This window comes from Microcaecilia unicolor, chromosome 1, assembly GCF_901765095.1.
Source record: "Microcaecilia unicolor chromosome 1, aMicUni1.1, whole genome shotgun sequence".
Classification (NCBI taxonomy): Eukaryota; Metazoa; Chordata; class Amphibia; order Gymnophiona; family Siphonopidae; genus Microcaecilia; species Microcaecilia unicolor.
In genome coordinates this window covers 714,262,104-714,270,864 of record NC_044031.1, presented here as the reverse complement: position 1 = coordinate 714,270,864, position 8,761 = coordinate 714,262,104, and the positions used below count along the sequence as shown (strand labels likewise).

The window sequence follows — 8,761 nt, the reverse complement described above, 5'->3', positions numbered from 1 at the left end:
GCAACTGAAGAATAATTGCTTATGAACAACTACATTAATTTCAGGTCTTATATTGTGTCCTCACGGATGTCTATCAATGAAATAAAAACACAATTAAAAAAAAAAACACAACCCGATATAGTGAAAATATAAGCAAAGCCAACAGAAACACATGTTAGACAGGAAGAAAAGCCAGCTGGAAGACTTGTGTTTCAATTTTGAACCAGAAGTCATTATTGCTATTTCCATAACAAACAAATCCTTATTCTCTAAGGTGTCTATTTACTAAGGGTCCTTCTTACAAAACCACAGTATAAAGTGGCCTGTGGTAGTGTGGGTGCGTCTTTTTGGTGCGCTGGGCCACTTTTTACCACGGCTGGGAAAAGGCTATTTTTTAATAGGCCGGGAAATGGGCATGCGCTAAAATTAAAACTATTGCACGCCTATTTACGACCTGAGCCCTTACCACAAGCCATTTACCTAGCGATAAGGGCTCATGCACTCTCCATGAGGTAACCATGCAGCATGCAACAACTGCCGACTGCCGATTGCCACCGGGAACGCCCCTGCCATAGAAAATCTGGGAACTCCCCCCCCCCCCCCCCATCCGCCATAGAAAATAGAAAAATATTTTCTACCACAGGAGTCGGCATGTACCAAACTTGGAATTACTGTCAGGTGCACGCACTACCCTGGCGGAAGTACCAATTTGGCATGCACTACCCCTGCGTTAGCCCTCCCGCAGCTTTGTGAAAGGGAAAAATCTCTATTCACCCTGAGTATTGTGTTCAGTTCTGGTGCCATATCTCAAAAAAGATATAGCGGAATTAGAAAAGGTTCAGAGAAGAGCGACCAAAATGATAAAGGGGATGGAACTCCTCTCGTATGAGGAAAGACTAAAGAGGTTAGGGCTCTTCAGCTTGGAAAAGAGATGGACGAGGGGAGATATGATTGAGGTCTACAAAATCCTGAGTGGTGTACAATGAATAAAAGCAAATTGATTTTTTTACTCATTCCAAAAGTACAAAGACTAGGGGACACTCGAAGAAGTTACATGGAAATACTTTTAAAACAAATAGGGAGGGGGAGACTGATCAAGATGGCGCCAAGGTCAGACGTGCTATGCTGAGCTCTGGGGATTCTTTTTTCCTTTTAATTTATTTCTTGAACCAATAATGCCAAAGAGAAAGGGAACGATTAGAAGAGTTTCCTCCTTACCCTCTACGATCCCTACTCTTCGTCAGTTACCGATTACAGCGTATGTAATGCCAACTGCATTAGGGGCACTCCTTTGACCGGCACAGAGAGAAGTCCCATTCAGGAAAGTGAGGTTTCATTTAGCCCGCGGAGTCCAGGCCAGCAGGCTCTAGAAGCAATGAGCATGTCGGGAAGAATGCTCGTTGAGACCTTGGAAGTTGGGGTCTCAGAATGAGCCAAGGAGGGCTCTTCTCATGTCATAGCAATGCTTCAGAAGGGGATATCCCCTGAAAATCTGAGCCTCTCAGTTACCTCTTCGGAAGTTAGGCTGAATCTGTCTGGACTAGAGTCAACACCTGGAACACTGATGGGGGGGGGGGGGGGGGGAAATGCGGCCTAGTTCTGAGGTAGCCTTGCAACCGTTGGTGAGACCAGCAAAGGTAACAATGGAGTCTTTATGGTCGGCTATGGAATCCTTGCATAAGGTTTGTCTTACTTTTGTTTCCAATTCAAAGTTGAATGCCTCAATGATAGAAACACTTCAATCTCGACTAACCCATCAGGAGTCTGATATGAAAGATTATGAATTATCTCTATCCCAAGTAAAGGAGGTGGAATGCAAATTGTAACAAAATGTAGATGTAGTTCATCGTAAGTTGGAGAACTTAGAAAATGGAGCTAGATCATTGAATTTGACAATACTAAACTTTCCTTCTTTTAAATTATGCTCCTCACGGGATTTATTTCAAAAATGTTTTAAACAAGTTCTTCAATATCCTGAAAACGGGTTTCCTCCAATACAAAAACTTTATTATTTGCCATCTTCATTTATTCGTGAAGCCAGATTGAACGGTCAAATGGTGGTGGTCTCATCTTCTAATAGCTTGAACGTTTCAGCTTTTTTAGAGAGATCACAAGATGAGGTGGACTTCCGAGCCACCATACTGGTCTCTTTTGTATTTCTTCAAGATAAAGAAGCTTTGTTAAGACTTTACCTGAAACAGTCTGCTCCAGTTTCTTTTATGGGAGAAAAGATTCAGATATTTCCAGATGTCTCCAGATGGACACAGGAAAGAAGGAAAAAATTTCTGTCTATGCGAAAGGAAGCTTTGAATTTGGGTGCTAAATTTCAGTTAAGGTTTCCATGTAAATGTGTACTACAGATAGATAATGTTACTTTTCATTTTTTTGAACCTTCACAACTTCGATCCTTCTTGGATGCAAGAGTTCCTAAAACTGACTTGTAATGACTTTTGGACTTAATAGAGAGTTATGATGCAGTTAACAGGACCTTCTATGTGTGTGTTTTTTCCCCCTTCTTTATACCTCCTCTCGGGTATGGTCTATTGATCAGTCCCTCTCCCTACTACTACTACTACTACTACTATTTAGCATTTTTATAGCGCTACAAGGCGTACGCAGCGCTGCACAAACATAGAAGAAAGACAGTCCCTGCTCAAAGAGCTTACAATCTAATAGACAAAAATAAAGTAATCAAATCAAATCAATTAATGTTTAATTAATTTAGTGGGCTAAAAGCCTGTAAAAATCTTTGTAGTAGGAGGAAGTATCCCTAAATATTTTGTTTCTTTGTAAATCATGGCACATTGCTTGAGAAAGTTAACTTTGGTGAATTATTGTAAATTGTTCTAATAAATAAAATTTAAAAAAATCAAATAGGAGGAAATATTTTTTCACTCAACGAAGAGTTAAGCTCTGGAACTCTTTGCCAGAGGATGTGATAACAATGATTAGTGTATCTGGGTTTAAAAAAAGGTTTGGACAAATTCCTGGAGGAAAAGTTCATATTCTGCTACTGAGACAGACATGGGAAGCAACTGCTTGCCCTTGGATTTGTAGTATGGAGTGTTGCCACGATTTGGGTTTCTGCCAGGTACTTGTGACCTGGCTTGGCCACTGTTTGGAAAACGGGATACTGGGCTAAATGGACCATTGGTTTGACCCAGTATGGCTATTCTTAGTTCTACATATTTAATCCAACATTAATTACTTCTGTGGAATAACTAATCCAGGAGTGAAATTGTTCCCTTGGAAGGGTTTGATTAATATGAACTTGTTCTTTGATCTCCTGCTACAGGCAAGCAAGGGGTGAATCGAACTCGAATGTCCCATAGCTCATTCCTCCGCATAGATGCTCAAAGCAAAAAGACACGACAAGTGGCCTGTTTCCCAAGAGCGTGACTATAGATTCCCAAGATTGCGAATGAAATGGAACATACGGATAAACTAAAACTAGAGAGGATTCAGCAAAAATTAATTTTACTCCGGGATAGAACTGTGTTACTATGCATTAGCGGTTACTTTCTCATTAAAACGTGATGCCCTCTTCGCCTGATGCTGTAAAGCTTGCATCCTGCAAATGATGGTCAGCTCCCAGCTAGGTGCAAAGCTCCTGTTGGGTGCTATACAGACAACTATTTCGTTGTGTTCAGGGAGGGATAGATTGTGCTTTGTTTTTTTACGTTCTCGGTCGTTTTTAGAAAAGTTGGCTCCGATATCCGAGAAGTGATGGGAAGGACGAGAACAGCGCGCTCTGCAGGCTGTATCGCAGGGGCGCCCTAGTGTCCGACGCGCGCTGCTCCGCGGTCCATTCGAGCGCTCTTTCCCGCGGATTCGCACGCCAGTTGGGAAGCGCAGCCCGGCTGGGAGGTGCAGACGGGCTCTGATTGGCTCTCGCTTGACTCACTCACGTGCCGCTGGGCTGGAGGAGGCGGCGGCACTACAGAGCGGGCAGGAGCTGCAGCTGGACGACGTTCGCTTAGCTGCGCGAGCTAGCTAGTGGAGTAGCAGCGCACCCATCTCCTGCCCCAACCTTGTCCCGGGCGCAGCGCGCGCCCCAGCCGACTGCACTCCCCCCCCCCCCCCCCACCTAACCGTCCCCTCACGCTTCCCATCCCCCCCTCCCCGTCTGCAACCATGGACTCGGACTCCGGCGACCAGACGAGGGAGAGTCCTTGCCAGGTAGGAAAGTGAAGGGATGGGACAGGGAAAGAACTTTCCATGGGACACAGGAGCGAAAGAGAGTGCCCAATTTGCACGGCATTCTGTACACGTATTCTTTTATTTTTAGCTCCTTTATGGCGTGTTGGGAGGGAAACTGTGTATCATGCTGGTAGGTTGAATAAGTTACAGAAACAAGTGAGGAGGTTTGAAGTCGTGTTAAAAATTTTGGAGCCAGAAATGGTAATAGCAGAATAAAACTAGATAGTGAGTTCAGAGAGTGCATGATGCTTTCACGTAGGTGCTGTACCTGTGCTCAGGTTTTATTAGGGCCAGGATATTTAGTTATGAACACATTATTTGGCAAACTATTGTTTCTAGATACCGGCGATGTGTATTATAGCCTGATTAATACAGCATGAGTAAAGCACTTTGTAGGAGGACTACTTCTGTCGCAGTGCCCTAACTTGCTAAGAAGACTAGAAACTCGTTCTCTTGACAGGTTCGATATTTATAAAGGGATCAAATAAGCAGGTGTTATGGAATAGTTTCAAATGGAATACTAAAACAGAATTGTACAGCACTATGATGCATTTCTTATGTTTAGACAGCATGCTTATTGCATGATGTTATGATAACCTAGCACTTCAGGGTTTTTATTTTTTCAGATCTTGAAATTTCTAATGAGCCCTTTTACTAAGCTGCGCTATGACTAGTGTGTGGGTTTCCCCGTGCACTGAGGCCACTTTTAGTGCAGCCGTAAAATGGCCATTTTTCATTTCCTTAATTAATGGCCACATTCTAATTTCCCAATTAGTTTGTGAACCCTAACCCACACCAATTTAGTTGGTGGAAAGGGCTCACATGCTAACCATGTGCTAATTGGTAGGTGCACGGCAGTGTAGCTGCACGAACCAATTTGCGCTGGGCATGCCTACATTCCTCTAATATGCTCCCGGCACTAAAAAAAATACGTATTGTTTAGCACATGGGAAGCATATGCAGATGACAACACTACCACAGGACGCCTGAGCGTGCCACACAGTACTGCATTTTCCCTGCATGGTAAGCATGCGTTAGTGCTTACCACCGCTTAGTAAAAGGACCCCTAAATATTCTGGTAAGAAAACCTAATACCCGTGAAGCAAGTCTCAGGGTCCAAAATGTACTGTAAATTGTTCCTCTTCTTTTCTCTCCAAACTAGCTTCTGAATTAGTATATAGTAAGACTTCTCTGCAATCATGTTGTAGACATCCATACTAGAGGTACTGGTTCAGCTCTTGCTATCTCTTTGATGGAAGAGAGAGATCTGTATAAATTAATTGGCCAGCGTGGTACTAGGTGTGCCTGCCAAATCTTTGGTGCTTTCTGAAGTTAGATGAGCACCTACAGTTTGCCTATCGGTGGCAGAAAGAAGAACTAGGACTATTGGCAGACCATTCAGCACATCTGCTACAGTTTCAACAACCTGTAAAGATTATATCCTGAATGTTATCTTCTATACCTGATTGCTTAATTTCTATTATGTTATCCATGTTCTTTATGTAATACCAATTGTATTTTTTACTCTGGAATGGCGAATGCCATGAAGGAACCATTGTAAGCCACATTGAGCCTGCAAATAGGTGGGAAAATGTGGGATACAAATGCAACAAATAAATAAATAAATAAATAAATAAATAAAAAGCTAAGGTTTAAGGATTGCCCTAGATGCTCTGCAATAGGGCTCTTGGCTTTCTCTAGCCGAGCACAGAATTATACCAGACTGTTCTTCAGTTCAGTGTTTCTTTTTGTATGGTATTCAAAGAATCTCCAGTCCTGCATACATTATTTCCTGTGCAGAAAATAAAGCATGAGTAGAGTAACGCAGAAGACATTCATTGTTACTGCTGATGGATACATTTTGGTTTGTGCAGAGGGCACTTTATCACTGAATGGACCTAGAGTTTGCATACACATTTTTCTAAGGATATGGTAGTGTGGTTACTCTATTAGTCCATGTGAATGCATGGCAATAACAGTGAAACAAATAATATGTTAAATCCAATAAAAAGTTTTTGTGTTTTTTTTTTAAATGCATGGAACCACATAAGATAAATTCCAGGATAGTGAGGAAGTCTAGAGTGGTTTTGGCAGGCTCTTTAAATGATGTATTTAATAGATCCCCCCCCCCCCCCCCCCAAATCAGAGAAGTGCTACGGGATTGGAGAAAGGCTGAAGTGACTTTCTTCACAAAGGTAGTAACAGAGAAAATTGGAAAACTACAGACCAGGGAGCTTTCTTTCAGAGGCGGAAAGGTAAAGAAGATGCTGCGGAAGGAAAGGATAGTCAGCTTTCACAATCCAATGAGTTACAAGATCCAAGGGACACATGGCTTTATCAAAGACAAGTCAATGATTTGTTTGACTGGGTGGCAAAAGAACTGGATCGAGGGCATGTGCTGGATGTAATCTACTTAGATTTCAGCTCAGCTTTTGATACTGTTCCTCATAGATGGCTTATGAATAAACTGAGTGCCTTGAGGATAGAACCAAGGGTAGTATACTGGACTGGAAATTAGCTGACTGATAGACTGTAGAGAGTTGAAAGGTGACTAGTAGAGAGCTTGGGGATTCATCCAGGGGTCAACTCTGTTCAATGTATTTGTAAGCAATATTATCAAAGGATTAGTCAAAGTGTGCCCTTTTGCAGATGACACAGAATTGGCAATAGAGTGGACATCCCGAAGGGAATGGAATGTATAGAGAAGTGATCTACAAAAATTAGAAACCACCCTATAGATGCAGGATTGAAGAATATCAAGCGTAATAAATATCTGTGAGAAAGGAAGGTTTTCAGCCAGGACTGAAACCAAGTCCGTGAGCCACTAATATGAAATGACCATCAAACAGCCAGTTTATTCAAAGTGATCCCATTATAATATTGGCATAGAAGCATGGCTAGTGTGTGGCAGTTAAGCTTTAATGTGAAGAAATACAGGTTGTTATATTTAGAGTGCAGAAATCCAAAGGAACTGTATGCGATAGATGGTGAGAGGCTGATATGCACAGACCTAAAAAGAGACCTTGGGGCTCTAGTGTCTGAGGATCTGAAGGTGGTGAAATAGTGTGACAAGGCAGTGGCCAGGGCCAGAAGGATGCTTGGCTGCACTGAGAAGGGCATAACCAGCAGAGAAAAAGGCGAGGATAGTGCCCATGCCCCTGTAAGAGTCATTGGTGAGATCGCATATGGAGTAGTGTGTTCAGTTTTGGAGTCCATACCTTGCTAAGAACATTAGGAAAAAAAATACCCTTTAAACTGTTCAGAGGAAAGTGACCAAAATGGTATGGGGTCTGTACCAGAAGATAATATGAGGTGAGATTTGAAGACTTGCGAATGTATAGTATAGAGGAAAGGAGGGACAGGAGGCTTATGATACAGACATTTAAATAGTTGAAAAACATTTGTAAAAGAGGCAAAAGGGGGGTGGGGGGGGGGGGGGTAGACTGCACTGGATGTCAGTTACATCCCTAAAAACAAAGGGAGGGTAAACTCATACAGAGTTGCAGGTACAACCCTGGCCACCTTTCTGGGCAGACTAGATTGGCCATGCTCGTCTTTATCTGTCATCATTTATTATGTTACCATATATTTGTTAATCTCTATTTCCATACATTTATATAAGAAATGTCTGCTTGTTTTCTGCCTATGAAAACAAGATATAGTATATGTGGAGAACGTGTGCTGGCTTAGAAAAAAACAGAGAAAAAGAGGGCAGGAAGGCACATTCATTCTCCCTAGTTTGATTCCTGGTGGATAGCTATAGGCCTCAGTTGATATCTAGTTTTCCTTCATTTCATAAAAATGTGCTGTATAATTGCAAGTATCAATATTTCATCCAGCTAGTAAAATGAATACTCTAATAGAACTCATTTTCAGTATGTTTATTTAAATTTTTACATTAAGGGTAATTCTATAAATTTTTAATTTTGTACCTATGCGTGTGATTGGCGCCATTAATTGGCATTTATGCACGTAGCTTCTAAGCACTGTTTTATAACAATGTACCAAAATCAGTTACCCCCAGATTCTATATAGTGCGCTTAGATTTAGGCATCAAAATCGGTGCGGATTCTATCATACCTTACGCAACTTAATTGGCTTAACTAGCTAATGAGCACTGATAGCAGAACTTAACAAGTAATAATGAGCACTAAATATCACTGATTAGAATTTAGGTGCACAACTCACTAAGCATAGTCTGTAATGGTGTGCGCCGAACTTCTAATGCGCGAATGCAAAAAGCGGCGTGGTTATGGGCGGGGAAATGAGCATTTCATGGCCATTCCAAAATTCAGGTACCTAGTTATAGAATATGGCCCTGTGTGCCTAAATCTACGTGCTGAGATTTACACCAGGTTTTCATTGGCGTAAATGGATGCGCGCAGGTATCGGCGCTAAAATTTCAACTAAGCATATTCTACAATCTGTGCCTAAATCTAGGTGCCGATTAGAGAATATGCTTAGTCGACACTGATTTCAGCCCCAATTTTTTTTAGGTGCCATATCTTCCTTAGTGGGTAAGTGTGAGGGAATGGAAACATGAATGGATTATGGTCATGTCTCAGATATGTACATAACTTAT

General features: G+C 41.8%; 1 protein-coding gene across 1 annotated transcript in view; it reads left to right on the top strand.

Annotated features, from left to right (window-relative positions):
* The first annotated feature begins 4,106 nt into the window (after window positions 1-4,106).
* The window catches only part of TNFAIP8L3 (TNF alpha induced protein 8 like 3), a 97,526-nt gene continuing 92,871 nt past the window's right edge, over window positions 4,107-8,761 (top strand). The window contains exon 1 of the mRNA XM_030190416.1: window positions 4,107-4,158. The gene's annotated coding sequence lies outside the window, so the exon portion shown is untranslated. The remainder of the gene's footprint in view (window positions 4,159-8,761) is intronic.